Below are 15,925 nucleotides of genomic sequence, written 5' to 3'. Positions count from 1 at the left end.
CATTAAAATAAAGACAAAGAGAGAATTAATGGATGGAGAAATTAACATCGGGGACCATTAAATGAAATTTTCACTTAGGCTAGATGTGTAATTTTGATATAAATCAGTTCAATAGGGGCAGTTTCTAAACTTTCCCCTCTCCAGCTCCTCACTATAACAAGATAATTATATAATACCTGTCTATAGAACAGTAGCAAATAGGAACTAGAATTCTCTCGAAAATAGCACAATGAAATACAATGCAACGGAAGAATAACTTACGAAAGTATATTATTCTCTTGAAAGCTCGTAACTCTATTAGCATGTAAAACAATTGCCATTATCTTTCAGTCCAATTTCAAATCATTCGTGGTATACAAACTTAAATGTTAGAGGAAAGGAAATGGTTATAAAATAGGTAGAGGGTTGTGGAATACCACAATATCTTATATAGTTTGCGCTGCATTCTGGACCCAACCATTACAATTGCTTCTTCACAGTCTACATAAACGTGTAATATGTCCAATGGTTATTATAGTGTTTGCTTTGTTGTCATAAAAGCTACATTTCAGTTTTGCAGGTAGTAGACAGTTTTATAGGTGTGTTCTTTTTACGTAATTTTGATTGGTATTAATAATATAAGATTAGAAACAGGATCGTTTATGTGATTAATTAAATTGGAGGAGATTATTAATATTTCAGATTGATTGTGTTGAAAGTTTGAATGAAATCGACGCGTAGTATATCATATTTGAGATAGATTTATTTAAAATATATGTATACGTATTAGTCCAACATCTAACTTTAACTGTAATTGGCTCTTCTCGTATTTAATTAATTAATTTTATAACTTCAGTCTAATTTGGAGACTTTGAATGTGGCTTTAAGATTAAAAATTAAAGGCTATTTTACGTAAAGTATCTAAACGTAGTAATAATATAATCTACTTTGAAAGTGAAATAATACCTGTATATTCTATTAGATAACGTTATAATATCATTATTAAATATTTAAGCTTTTAAAATATTTACATGCTTTTGCATTTAACTTTGTCATATATATCAGCTTTCAGCACTAATCTAGTATAACGAAAGTGACTGAATTCACTATAATATCTGTTGTTAACTAATCTAAAAGCAGTTATGTTACATGAATGTCTATAAAGTTATTTTAATAAACAAAATGATATTTCACAATCCTCCCCTTCTTCTAGTCATCAAATTGCATCAGAATGTAGAAACGTATCGAATTTACATTGAAGATCCGAATCATTTATACATTTAAAAGCAAGGCTATTATCTCAATTAAATAAGAGAAATATCAATTTGCTAATAAACGGGTGTTGATGTAAAATTCGTCGAAGAGCTCTCATGGCTTTGTTTCTGGAAGGAGAATAATGGGAACCAATGTATGTGCACAGGGTAAACTAGCTTAATTTAATTAAACAATATCTCCTTCCCTCTCTTTCCCTCTCTTGCACCATACTGTTGACGCGAATAAACATGTAATATGAAATGCCGTATGCACAATCTCACGCCAGTTTACAATTCGCGAGACGAAGGAGATACACTCAGATTAAACTGCAGCGGTAGGTTTCTCCTCGGCCATCGACCGACAATATCTCTCTCTCCTGTAATAATATATTATACACGCAGTCCACGAAATTCCGCGGATTCCCGAATTGATCTTTCTCCTCGACTCCAAGAACCTCTCGAATATTACGGCTATATTAAGATTCAATACTTTGAGTCCGTCGAAGATCTAAAACGGTACTACCGTAATATCTCGATAGCTCGGCAAATTAAACTTCGAACGGGAAGTGAACATAGGAGGGCGAACGCGGCTGAGTTGTGGGATTTGTAGACTACGAAAATGCTGGTTACGAGATCATACAATTCGTATACGCGAGAACGAACTGTTGCGTATTAAAATTCCAGCCAAATAGAAAGTATTCACGTGAGAATGTGAAAAATAAATAAAACCTTTCTTCGTTTTCGCGTTATGCTTCAGGAAATCGCATTGTGCATTTAAAGGACTACGCTGAATCCACAAAACTAAGCGCAAAGTAAATGATAATGTCCCATTTGTTAGAATTAATTCGTGATACTGCGAGAAAAAAAAATTCGATGTACATTTATTTTATAAATGTTTATAAAATTTATTTTACAAATATTTGTAATGCACTAATTATTTTTTTTTATGTTTATTATTGACTGGATTGATCAAGTAAAAAAGTGAGGTACACTAATAGACTGACTTTTGTACAAGAAAAATTTTTGAATCTAATACAAGTTGTATCATCCCTTACATCTTATCATTCTTTTTACCCTTATACTTTATTCAACTGTATACATTTATCTCGCATTCGAGGCAATTATTATAAATATCTTATTGTGTTTTTCTATTTCCTCTTCCTTTTTCTTTGTAAATTCTTTGAAAGTCTGACTTTTTTGTATACTCCTATGCATAAATATTAAATGAATTGGTGCGAAAATAAAACAATATATAATTCAGAGATTCTTTTAACACACATCACAAGCATAAGTAAAGAAAGAACAGAAAATATCTTGCAATAACATTTCAAGTAATTTACATTTAAAAAGATATTTCTATAAACATTAATTCTATTTATAATGTGTCAATTTTATTTTAATTTTTTATTTTAATCATTCATATTATGGTGACTAATTTTATACTTCATGAGATACAATAAATATTGTATCATTGAACAAAAGAAAACTTTATATAAATTATTTTAAAATAAATTAATTACATGTTTCACAATCGATTACATTTGTCATATATATTTTAAACAATATTACTAATGCAGATTAAAAATAATTTAATTTCTTAATAATATTACTAGTAATAACAAGAATCTTTATGAATATAACATTTTTAAGAAATCCTGTTTATTTTTATTTTATAAAAATGAATCGAGAACACAAAAAATGTGTGATAATAATATCTATTTTCTTATTGCATTATTTCTTTTTAACATGTAATCTGAAAAAAATAAGCATTAATTTATAATGTGTGCTTTTAAAGAATCTTGATTGAAGAGGTAAAAAATAATTTGCGATTTAATACAATGTCGTCACAGTTCAATGATTTGCAGTGATCTCTTGTGCAATACCTCAGAGATTGTCACAGTGTCTTTGTTCTCTTTCATCAGGAATTCCTCGTTACGGATCGGAGTGACAGTGAAAGGTCATTTCGTATCGAATTCAACTTACTCTTGTCAAGCCTCGTCGTCTGTGTTCAACTGCTTCCCGAATTGGCTTGGCTTCATGGTCCGTCGAGTCGACGTGTATTCGAGGTATTTTTCGCAACTTGAAGAAGCAGGAACAAGCACGATTTCCATAATCGATATACCAGAGAGAGAAAGCGTGCTCCAGTCTTGGAGACTTCTTCTCTTTCACCAAGGGAGAGTGCCTTGTTTCTTTTCCCTGATTCGATGCCGCTCCCTTCTCCTCTCCTTCCTCCCTCAAACCATGCGCTCTTTCCCGATTTTCTTCGGTTATTTCCCAAGAGAAGAGTCATCATCCCCGGATAGAAATTTCCAGGATTCTCGATCGTGTGTCTTGTACCGATTATTTGAGTTCTCCGGCCAAATTACGATTTTCTGTATCGACTATGTCGGTCACAGCCCTTCCGTGAAAGCAGGATGACATAAAGCAACGACAGCTTGTTAGCTGACAGCAGAAATGAGCTGGCAACTATATAAAAGTTATTGGTATTTACATTTATTAAAGCTCTCTCAAATTTCTCTTGGTACATGGCTTATATATTTCTGACAAGCATAGTTTGAAATTACGGTTTGACATGACCTAAATAAAGTTATCGATCAGATATTCCAAATAAGATTTTGAAATAAGAAACTGAAATGAGGAAAGACATACTATAGAACTCTCGCAACACATAAAATTTTATATTAAAATCATTGTTTTTTTGTATTGTAGTTTAAATTTACTTAATATTGAATCGTATTTGATAAATACATTTCAAAGTAATCTGTAAAGATGAAAATAAAAGCAGATTTCAAAGTAATCTGTAAAGATAAAAGCTGTGAATAAAAAGAGATTGGAAAAATATTAAAAGTAGCCGCAATCTAGAATAATCAATAATAAACAATTTTTTTCACTAAAATATCGATATATATGTATCTATTTTGTATTATTTTATAATTAATATATTCATTCAATTCAGTTAAAACAAAATTTAGATTACGAAATACAATAATTCTTGGCATACGATTAATTCGCGGTTTTCTCATTTTAATTAGAAAAATTCGGATGTAAAACCAAATATGTGCGGTTTGCAACAGTTCTGACTGTTTCATGAAGAATTCTAGAATTCCTATTGCATTCTCAAAGGAATTCAAGCGATTAACATTCAAAGCAATAAAAGCGAAAATGAAAAACTTAAATAATCTTTTAATTTTCGTGTAGTTTATTAATTTGTAGTTTTAAAAAAAATTAAAATTAAATTTGAAATATAAATACATGAATGAGTAAACGTCATATATGATCATAGTGAATCTTAGTGCCCAATATTTCTTGTAAATTTATATAATTTCCAATTTAAGCAAACTAAATATTATATCGATTATTTATTAATGATTAATACAATTTTCTATAATCTATTTTACAATTGTAATTTTGATGTCTATTATACATTACATATAATATTGAATTGTAATTATATTTTTGATCAAATGTATTATATATTTTTATTAATCGTTTACGTGATTGCTTAACATCAAGCTTTTGATATCGACATTTTTGAAAGGAACGGATCAATTCCAGAACAAGTGACGGGTTTAAATGGTAAATAAAATTTACATTGAACTGAATTTATCATTTATACGAATATTTATCTGTTATGTACTTATAATGTCAATTCCGTACTCATATATAACAATTTATTCAAATATTTCTCAATCAAATTATTCGGGTGAAGACCATCGCGACCAAGAGACTAATTATATTTTCAAATATCTATTTATAATTTAATTTGTAAATTTATTGGTATTACAATGAAAAATAATTAATAATATATATATATATATATATATATATATATATATATATATATATATATATATATTGGTATAATCCGCACAGTACTAACAAAAATATCACTATATAAGCGGCAAGCGTACATATTATCTGTTGCTTAAAACGCAGAAAATGCATGAACGCGAAGCTAAAATACGTGTATTACCGCGCGCTTCCGCGTCGTTCTTGGCGTGTGAAGTTGGCCGCGCGAGAAACACAAAACCGTTTTGCCATCTTAGCTACATTCATGCACCGAACGCGGCGGACGCGCGACGCGGGACGGATCGGCTCCGGAATAAATGGCATCATAATACGATAAATTGGTAATTGAAACTTATATTAACCTTGTACTCATTGCTTATCGCAATACAGGCACTTCGCAGTTGTACACTGAGAATCTGTTTGAACGCATATTATCTGTTGCTTAAAATGCAGAAAATGCATGAACGCGAAACTAAAATACGTGCATTACCGCGCGCCACCGCGTCGTTCTTGGCGTGTGAAGTTGGCCGCGCGAGAAACACGAAACCGTTTTGCCATCTTAGCTACATTCATGCACCGAACGCGGCGGACGCGCGACGCGGGACGGATCGGCTCCGGAATAAATGGCATCATAATACGATAAATTGGTAATTGAAACTTATATTAACCTTGTACTCATTGCTTATCGCAATACAGGCACTTCGCAGTTGTACACTGAGAATCTGTTTGAACGCATATTATCTGTTGCTTAAAATGCAGAAAATGCATGAACGCGAAACTAAAATACGTGCATTACCGCGCGCCACCGCGTCGTTCTTGGCGTGTGAAGTTGGCCGCGCGAGAAACACGAAACCGTTTTGCCATCTTAGCTACATTCATGCACCGAACGCGGCAGACGCGCGACGCGGGACGGATCGGCTCCGGAATAAATGGCATCATAATACGATAAATTGGTAATTGAAACTTATATTAACCTTGTACTCATTACTTATCGCAATACAGGCACTTCGCAGTTGTACACTGAGAATCTGTTTGAACGCATATTTCGCCAACGCATTGTTCGACAACGGATCTATCGCGCGAATAAGCGACAGATGTTATCATATCTATTTTCGGACATCTACTTGCAATTTCGTCTTGCGTATTTAACTTGTATTACAAAACGGAGTATCGATCATCATAAAGCCGAGCATATGTTATCTGTTGCTCGAAATATGAAAAATTCGTGAACCTAATGCCAAGAGCGAAACACACAGCGTCGTCATGGCGTCACTCCCGCGCTGCGTCATTTTTGGCGCGTGAGTTTACCGCGCGGGAGTTGAGCGAAACGTTTTCATCGCGTTAATTGCGTTTATGTTTCATTTGCAGAACGGACACACGGAACAAATCGGCTCTAGAACGAGTAGCATCGTGATCGGATCAAATGGTAATTGAAACATATTAACCCTAAGAGTACACACGATGATTTTTTTTACTACACACAAAGAGCTGTTCATGTCTCAGATTAATATTGTCATCGTTTTATTAAATATGTATTTAATAAAAGAAATTACGAATGAGATGATAAAATGCAAAAATTACTTTTTAATATATTTATTTTGCTACACACTACGTTTATTGAATATAGTTGTATTTGTTATAGATTAATGTTGTGTTACTACGACACTTTTGTGCATTGTGATGTGAATGCAATCGGAAAAGTTCTGAGGAAGTGAAGAAAAATGAGAGCAAGAGGAGTCGAGCACTGGTAGAGCAATTTTATGGTAAATATTATTGCTTACTTGCATAATTTGTCGTCATTTCTTTCCATTTTTTTGGATTGTTTAATAATTTAGAAATAATTAAAGAAGGAGACTTAATTTGAAACTTTGTATGAATTGATCTTTGTTGAAAATTTAAAAAAATGTGTAATTATTTTAATAAGAAGATCAATTAAAAAGTTTTATGTATGTAAGAATTACTTTCTGCTCACTGATTATTTCAAATGCTAATTCAATTTGGATTTTTATTTTAGATTCGTCGTACTACATGGTTGATAACTCTACTGTTGCACTGCGGTTGGTGAGTCACAACTAAAAATATAATCCATAGAAAAATTTCAAGTTTAAAAATATTTTTATTGTAATTATATAAAATGGGTTAAAACGAAACCTAAGTTAGGACTGCTTATACACCTTTTTGTAATAAATATTTAAAAGATATATTTAATATAATCAAAATTTTTCATCAGGATTTTTTTAAATAATATTACAAAGTTTGTAGGAATTAACTACAATAAATTGATTGTTTTTTCTTAGATAGAATTTTTATCCGTAAATCGGATGAATATCAGTTATATTCTATATAATCGCGTTAAAATCCAAATCAAAGCTTCACGTTTAGAATAAAAATCTTAAGAGTAAAAGAATTATAGTATCCACTTAAGTTGTTCAAAACGTGTCGCACTGTAATCTCACACTGTACGATCTCCAATCCTCTTTTAAAGACATTCACATACATTTTCATAAGAATGATCATCCAATAGTATTCCGTAGTGCAATTTTCTACGTAGCTACAGAGGCAGTAGTAGCGATGTTCGGAAAAATAAGAAAGAGGGATGAAGGAGATGGGTAGATGAGTGAAAAGGAGAGAAACGGAGAAAAATATAAGAGAACGTCAGTAACGACTAACGCAAGCTTCGCGAAGAAGGAAAGGATGGCATCTTTTAGTAATTACCCGCCTCCGGAGGACGCATTACTCTTTGTCGGCCGACGTACCTCGGATCTTATCGTCGTTGAGAGAGAAAGGATGAGGAGTAGTGAAGTAAAAGATAGAACTGTAGTACTGGGAATCACTTCTGTGGAATAAGACGAGGAATGGGGAGTCGGTTGCAATCCTTACTCTACGAAATTACGTTGGGCGACATTTTCATCTTTGCCTTTGTCTGGTCTATGGACGCGCATTTCACTTTATAATAGCATAATAATTTTTATATCACCAAAATGCACCGCTGTATAAATAATAAATAAGCGTGTCTTTTCTACAAATACAAAAATGTTGAAAGGAGTATTAAATAAATTACTTCACTGCTCGTCAATGAAAAAAGTCGATGAAAGGGCTTCTCTAAATTTAATCGGTAAATTTAATCTCGTAAATTATAATGGGAACCTTATTTTTATTCCACGGCGTATCGATAAAATCTACAATATAACAGCTGCTTTTAAACAAAGCAGTCTTGATATTATATGAAAATAGAGCAACAAGTAGCGTGCTCGGAAAGCCGGAATTGATCCTTAAGCTCTAAGTACACCCTGAATGTGTCCGTACAGAATCTGCGCGGAACTATATAAGACGATAGCCATTATCCGATTGCTCTTATACCGCTACGCCGAGAAATGCATTCAAAATTACCTTATTCAGCAGCTATTCAAGTTTTCAGCGCTCTTTGCGTAACGTCCGATAATGAGATCACGGCAGGATGATTGATCGTATTATATATGCGGCGTCATTGATTTTCAATAGTGAACGCGACAGTCTTGTTAATCTTGCAAGGTTGAATTGAAGGCATTCTATGTAGATGACAACGTCAAATAAAAGCGAGAGATTGATAACTTTCGCGTTGATGGAATTAATTTATTCAGAAGTCGATGCACACATTCGTTATATTGTTTCATTCAGATCTATAAAGCTAACGGTGCAAATTGTTGAAACATATAAATTTCAATAAGTTTAGTTTTGTTGCGTTGTATGGAAATTTGATTGCTTGTATCAAAGCATGCGCGAATTGAGTTTATAAAAAAATATTGTTCGTGTCTGTTCTAAAGTTCCAATTAACCCAATTGTTTGACATTTCAATCCTAAATTTACTGACATAACTTGGACGTGTAAAAATAACTATTGGTAAAAAAAATTCCATTTTTCCCTCACGACGTACGAGAAATACCACAAAATGAAGATACTAAAAATGTAATCACAACGTATATTTTTGATTTCTGACACAAAAAAGATACAGATTTAACATTAATATATTATAACGTATCTAAATATAACTTACGGTATAAAATTTCTGTAGAGAAAAATGTCACTTTTTCCAAGGAGAAAGGAGGTAATTTTAAGAATTATATTACGTCTCTAATATAAAAGCATGTACTTGTGAAATAAAAGAAAAATTATGAGAGACTTGTGACTGTTGACGCAACAAGTAGTATAAGTTAGTATTGGGACGGGAACCGCAAATCTTCACACGGTGTACACTTCCAACGCACACACACCTCGCATCACACCGTGACGTCTCCGGATAAAAGTTCACGGGGGTTGAGCATTTTTATCGCCAGCGTATTCTGTCGCCGGTGGCGTTCCTCTATATCCGTATAAAAGCGCGTGTGTCATATTACAATCGTATTGTTCGCAAATAGAAATCTGTTTGTAGGTTCTTTTAATTTTCCTTGGTACATCATTAAACAACAATCCTAAGGTTTCGTAACAATTATGAATGAAAGTTCTTTTTATCTTAAAATAAAATCAAGAAATCAAATTAATTAACAATTAAATAAATATTATATTAAATGAATAACATTATTTCTTATTAATTTATAAAAATTTGCTAAACATTACAATTTTCTGTTGTTTTAATTTTAAAAAATTTTAATGTATCGACATTCATACAAGTTCAGTTATCATTCGGTTTAGAATAATTATTATTATGTAATTAAAGGGAAAATGTAAGACTTTTCCTGAAATCAGAAGCATACTGTATATACAAAATTACATCTATTACAGGAGTACTAGATATTATTAGATAATATAGTAAAATTAAATATTGATTCCATACGTTTCAATATTAAACCATAAAATTTAATCAATTACGTGATATAATAGACATTTACATACCATTTTGGCTCCAGTGCATATAAACGATTTTACTATTAGTGAAATATTTTGAACAATTTATGCGAATAGTGTCCAATTATTGAAACATAAAACATAGACTAGCACTTAATGTTAGTGGCTACATTTTTTTGTGCAGATTCACATCAAAATAAATTTCAGTGCGAATTAGTTATTTGCATGTTATACGTATATCGACAAAACGTCAAATGTTAATAAAACTAAACTGTTTTATAACACATAGCACAATGCATCGAAGTATAGTAATCCAACAAACGGCAATTAAGCAACAAAGGTATCAATATGTGGGATACTGTTTTTCAAATAAAGGAGTTTTTCAAATAAAGATAGTTTTATTAACGTATGATATTGTAAAATTTTCTATTAAAATTATAAAAATTGAAAAAGTAGCGTTGAATGTCAAAAACGCAAGAAGGTATAAAAAAATATGATTGTATTTTTATTTGTATTGTAATTGCATTAAATTTCATATTACTTTATGTTCTAGGCTTTAGTATTTCTTTTCATCAATGTAGATTAACTTTCATCTCGGTTATTTAATTCACTCCTCATTTTTTCCTCCAGTTCTAAAAATTAGAAAAAGTTGAAGAATAAGTTGAACTGAGATTAAATTTGATCTGCATTGACAGAAAGGAGCATGAGTTGCAAATATATAAAATTGCATTACTTAATTTACAAGACGTTACAAATAAAACTAATTCTGTTGTGCAGTAAAATGAGCTAATGCAAAATTGCATAGGATGAATGAATCAGATTTAAATTTTACGAAGAGATGTAGCAGATTAGCGAAAAAAAATATCAACAAAGTTAAACAAAATGAAATGACGGAACTTTTAATTTCATATCCGATCCGCTTGTTCTGTTGCTCGACGGAATAAACAGATATCATCATTATCACAGTTGACCATCGCCTTTTATTTAGAAAGTAAATTGGCTCTGCACGAGATCGTACAGCTGAACATTGTTATTCTATGAAAAGAGTATTGCTTATGTACATATGATCTGAAAACATTTTATTGAGCATTGAACAAAAACAAGAATAGAGAGTTTCACGCTCAGAGCGTGTCGCAATATAAATTATATTATGAAGAGACACGTGCGAGACAAGAAAGGGTTGTGCATCGCGACGCATTCGCTTGTGCATTTCGTGTGCCCCTACTTGCGTTGGAAAATTTCGTTTAGTTTACAGACAGCTTTATATCCGGCCTTGATATGACAGACGCTACTTTAACACAAACGAGATTGCTTGTTTAAACCGCATGCGGCGACCGTCGTCTGCATTTCCGTTCATACTTTCATCCCGCAAATGGATCCTGCGGCATTGTTTCCACGATGATACTAGACACGACGCGCCGCAATTTAAATGGATCGCAACGAATCTGAAATCCGAAAGCGTTTGTTTGCATCATCGTTTGAAAGCATCGGAGAATGCAACAGTGGTGTTTGCGCGATTACGCGAATAGTAACGCAATAAGATAAACGGGGTATTCCAGATATATATTTATATTCGGACATTTAGACAAAACTTTACTTGTTTATGTTATTATTAATCAAATGCTTTTTATAATATAATATTATAATTTAATTGTAATATTTAATTACAATAATTAAGTATACTGCACACATATTACAGTAATGTTGTAAGCATCTGTGTACAGGTTATAATACTATAATAAGAAAAGCATTTGACATTAGTAATAAATTTTGTGTAAGTGTCCGAATATAACATGTCCTGGACATTTATTTTTCAGGGAATATAAAAACCTAATCAAAAGAGCTCGAATATTTTGAAGCTTATTTTGCAATATTCAAGTAGCAACATAAAATTATTAAATGTTTATGACCCTCTGATTATTCAATATAAATGTACTTGTAACTGTAAACTTTATTATATACGTATAATTTCGGATCATTCTTTTATTTTCTTTTTCTTGAAGATAGATTTTATCAAAATCATGTCGTCCTTTGCTTCAAAAATGACATAAAAAATTAGTCTTTAACTTAATAAAAAATTATTGACTAATTAATAAATATTGACTAAATAATATTGATAAAAATAATATATTTTCAACATGATCAAAATTTTTATCATTTTTGTTTTATAATTAAAATCATTCTTCTGAGTTATGGACTTTGATGATTATTTTTAAAAGCCATTTTTTTATTTAAGCTTTTACGATTTTTTCATGAAGTTAAATTAGTTGAGTAGTTTTTGATAATTGGTAGGATAATATTTACTTACTCATTTATTTACTTATAATAACTCACTTATAATAATTCAAAAATTATGATTTTTCGAGTTGTGTTACTGTTGAAGTAAGAAAACGATATAGTTTTTAAAAGATTAAAGCAAGATAAAAGTTTCCATGAATGCTTATATTGCTATATTTACATGATTATCTTTGAAACAAATGAAATATAAAATTGCGTATAGGATTGTACACCATACACAGAAACGATATTTTTACAAAATCCGGTTACTCAATGTCACATATATAAATATTAGTGGAAAGACTATTCTCCGTATAAATATTTTGCATGTCATATAATGTTCATCGATACGACTAGAATGTTAATATGCCGCAGGTGAAAAGCATATTTACAATTCTCGTTTTGCGTGTGAAAATAATTTATAGTCAATGCATTACAAATAATTCTGCGAAAACAATTCGTGTTCACGAAAACGTAAACAATTTCATTTGTTGCGAGTTGTCTCATCACTTGCTTTATACATATGTATATATGTGCATAAATTAATAAAATATTATCTATATGTTTTGCGGAATACGTAAAAAACCGTAACCATAACTTCCATTTATTTAGAAAACGCAATCATATTCTACTACAAAATAATGGCGCGTCATTTTATCAAACCAATATTTTATTATCTTTCTAAATGTACTTATCCATATTAATAAAACACTATATAAGTATATTTGTCGTTAAATTCAACCGCAATTATTACACAATCACAAAATACAATACAATTGTTCTTATTAATCATTTAATTCTAATTAAAAGATCACTTTTAATTATTTCCATAAAGAATAAGCTCTGAGGAAAACGACATGACTTTGCTTCTTTCTACGTTCGCTGTCACGTGAACTTTTAATTACTACTTTATCCTACAAATTATAAAATCAGCTGTCACGAACTGGGGAACTGTAATTTTCTTACCACGTGCGCGTTTCCTCTTCGTTTTTTCTTTTTATTTCTCTCTGGCTTTTTCTTTATTCATTGACGGAGTCCCTTGCGACCGTGCCATTTTTTCACTCTCTCAAGCGATCTAATTGTAAAGCTACGTGCTTTTACCGTGTAAGCCCCGAAGAGGCATTCACGTTTCTCGTGCTTGACCAACGGTAGCGCACTTTATTGTTTCCGCTAATGCACTTTTATATCGCAGCAATAATAAACCGGCAGCGCGCCACTCCGGTAATCCTTACCGTAATGATATTACCCGGTGAAACGTGCGCAGATGGTGAAGTTAACGTTAATTGGATGTGCGTTGCTGTTGCTTTCCGCGCAATCCTGCTGACCCAACTCTCCATCTCAGTGATGCATTTCCGGGTAGCTCCAGCGAAGCGAAAAATATCGTCAGGTGATAATTACATTTAAAAAGAGAAACAAAAAAAACGAGTAATTGACAAAATTCTGCTATCATGGCTTTTGCAATTACATATATCGGAAATGATCGCACATCGAAGAGAGAGAAAGAGAAAGAGAGAGAGAGAGAGAAAAGGTTACGTGTTGCAGAAAATATTTATGCTTATCCAGCATCGTGTAGCTTTATAAATACTCAAGCAGTGAAATTTGCAAACATGCCTCTTCTTGGCTTATTTTACAGCTAGCGCAAACAGCTTACTTTTTAATTTACCTCGAATTTGTATTCTGCGAGTATATCCCGCGGAGTAAAAGTCAATGTGAGGTGTATAAAAAGAAGAGCCAAAGGAAAGACGGACATAAAAGAACATGGAGACCAGCGGCATTATCTGGTCTTCGTTCGTTCTCGCCAATCACGAGACAGCTGTCTCTCCCGTATTCTTAATTTTCTGCTATCTAAATCCATTGTCTAGATCAACATCCAATACATAGAATAGCGTGCTACAGCAAGGAACATAGCTAGATTTCCACCCCTTCACAGTTTTATCCACCTATAGATCGTCGCTCTCTAACTGTTGGCCCTTTTTATATCCTTCTATGTTTGTTTTCTTTTTCTTTCTTTCTCTTTTTATTTTTCGCAACAAAGAATACCACGTCCCTTATCTTAATTCCTCCTGAAATGCCCTGAATATCGCAGCGAAACGTGACGTTCAAACTTGTGTCCTTCGTTTCGGCCGCAATTTCTGAAGGTGGACAGTGCCTTTCAAAGAACCCAACTTCATCCCTTCGATGATACTAATCTTATTGAGAGCGTCATGTATCCTTACGTTCGCAATGCCCCCGCTTAATAAAATTCCATTTCCTTGTTTGGTCAGTTTCTATCGAGAAAGAAACTTTATCTATCGAAAAAGAAGGGAAAAACAGAGGGATAAAAAGAGAAAATAAGGAAAAAATAGGCTTGAAATAGTGAAACTCTTTGAAGCATTTGAGAGCTCCGTGTGCAGACTTTTTATTACAAGACAGCTATAGAGATATTGATTTGAGATATGGATTTTTATATTGTATCATATTTATATAAACTGCACAAATGTATATAAATATTCAATTATTCTAACAATAAATTATATAATACAAAGCTTTCAATCAGTTAAAAATTGTATATTATAAAATACTTCGTACAAATTAAGGAAAGGATGAAATTGGTCAATGGAAGAATGAGTAAAAATTATTATAATTTGATAACTTATAAAAATATTAAATATTCTTGAATAACGTATTTCAGATTAATATAATATAATATACTTAACAAAGAAAGAAAAACACATCGCTGACAGCAATAATAAAAATATTAAATGTATGTAAATTTTTCATTAACAGGATATAAAAATATTTAATAAATGTCATGCTGCATTTGACGTAGTATTATATTATTATATTATATTATAAAAGTAAATTAATTTTCTTTCCTTTTTCATGAATAATATAATGTTCGTAGATATGATCTTAATTAAATTTTTAATAGATCTTTTAACTTGATTGTGAAAGTGTCAATTATAATCAGACCAGTGCCAAAACTAAGGCATTATTAACCGCAACTCAGACACGATACTGGCACGAAAACTTTAAGAGGTCAACGATGGTCAGGAAAGCATTTACGAGTTGCTACACGGTCGACAGCACTTTACGACGCAAGATTCAATCGCGAAGGAAATAACTAGTCTCTTTCAGAAGACGTATGCGATTTATTCAGGCAAAATAACAAACGTGCTCTACTAGTGTAAGAGTAGAAAATACAGAAAAACCAATGAATTATATATAGAAATATAAACATTTTTTAATATATATAGATATTAATTCCATATAATAATTCTGGAAAATTGTGAAATATTGTAGTAAAGTTTTCATAAGCTTTAACCTAAATTTAAAAAAATATATTTTTTGTAAAAATAATTTATATTATATATCTCTTTTCCTCTCAAGAAATAACATAAAAAATGTAGAAATTTTATAAAAATTAAATTATTTAAATATTCTAAAAATTAAAATCACATCGTTTAAAACAAAGTAATTCCAATTAATGACTATATAATTTATGTGTATCAATTGTTAAGCTTTATTTTAATCTTTGATTATAATTATCTCATAATACTATTATCGTATATCTTTTACAACTAATCACATTTAGTTATCATGAAATAACTAATTATAAAGTACTAATATATTTCATACAAATCCGTCAGTCAGTGTACTGTATAATTCCATAAAGTACTCATATATTGTTCAGTTATGACCTCAAGCATCACTCAAAAATAATACAGTTATTATATCTGTATATAAATAAACCCATTCCATAATTAAGCTTGTCACCACGAATTTAGCTTTGATGCATTTGCGTTTATTATAAATCAGACCGTTGA

At 31.5% G+C, this 15,925-nt stretch overlaps 1 protein-coding gene across 3 annotated transcripts in view; it reads right to left on the bottom strand.

Annotated features, from left to right (window-relative positions):
- Positions 1-15,925, bottom strand: part of LOC105143137 (limbic system-associated membrane protein) — a 222,755-nt gene that overhangs the window by 195,940 nt on the left and 10,890 nt on the right. The gene's annotated exons all lie outside the window — the stretch shown is intronic.

This window comes from Acromyrmex echinatior, chromosome 16, assembly GCF_024713525.1.
Source record: "Acromyrmex echinatior isolate Ae372 chromosome 16, ASM2471352v2, whole genome shotgun sequence".
In the NCBI taxonomy this organism is placed as follows: Eukaryota; Metazoa; Arthropoda; class Insecta; order Hymenoptera; family Formicidae; genus Acromyrmex; species Acromyrmex echinatior.
The sequence above is the reverse complement of the archived record's forward strand: the minus strand, read 5'-3'. Positions and strand labels throughout refer to the sequence as shown.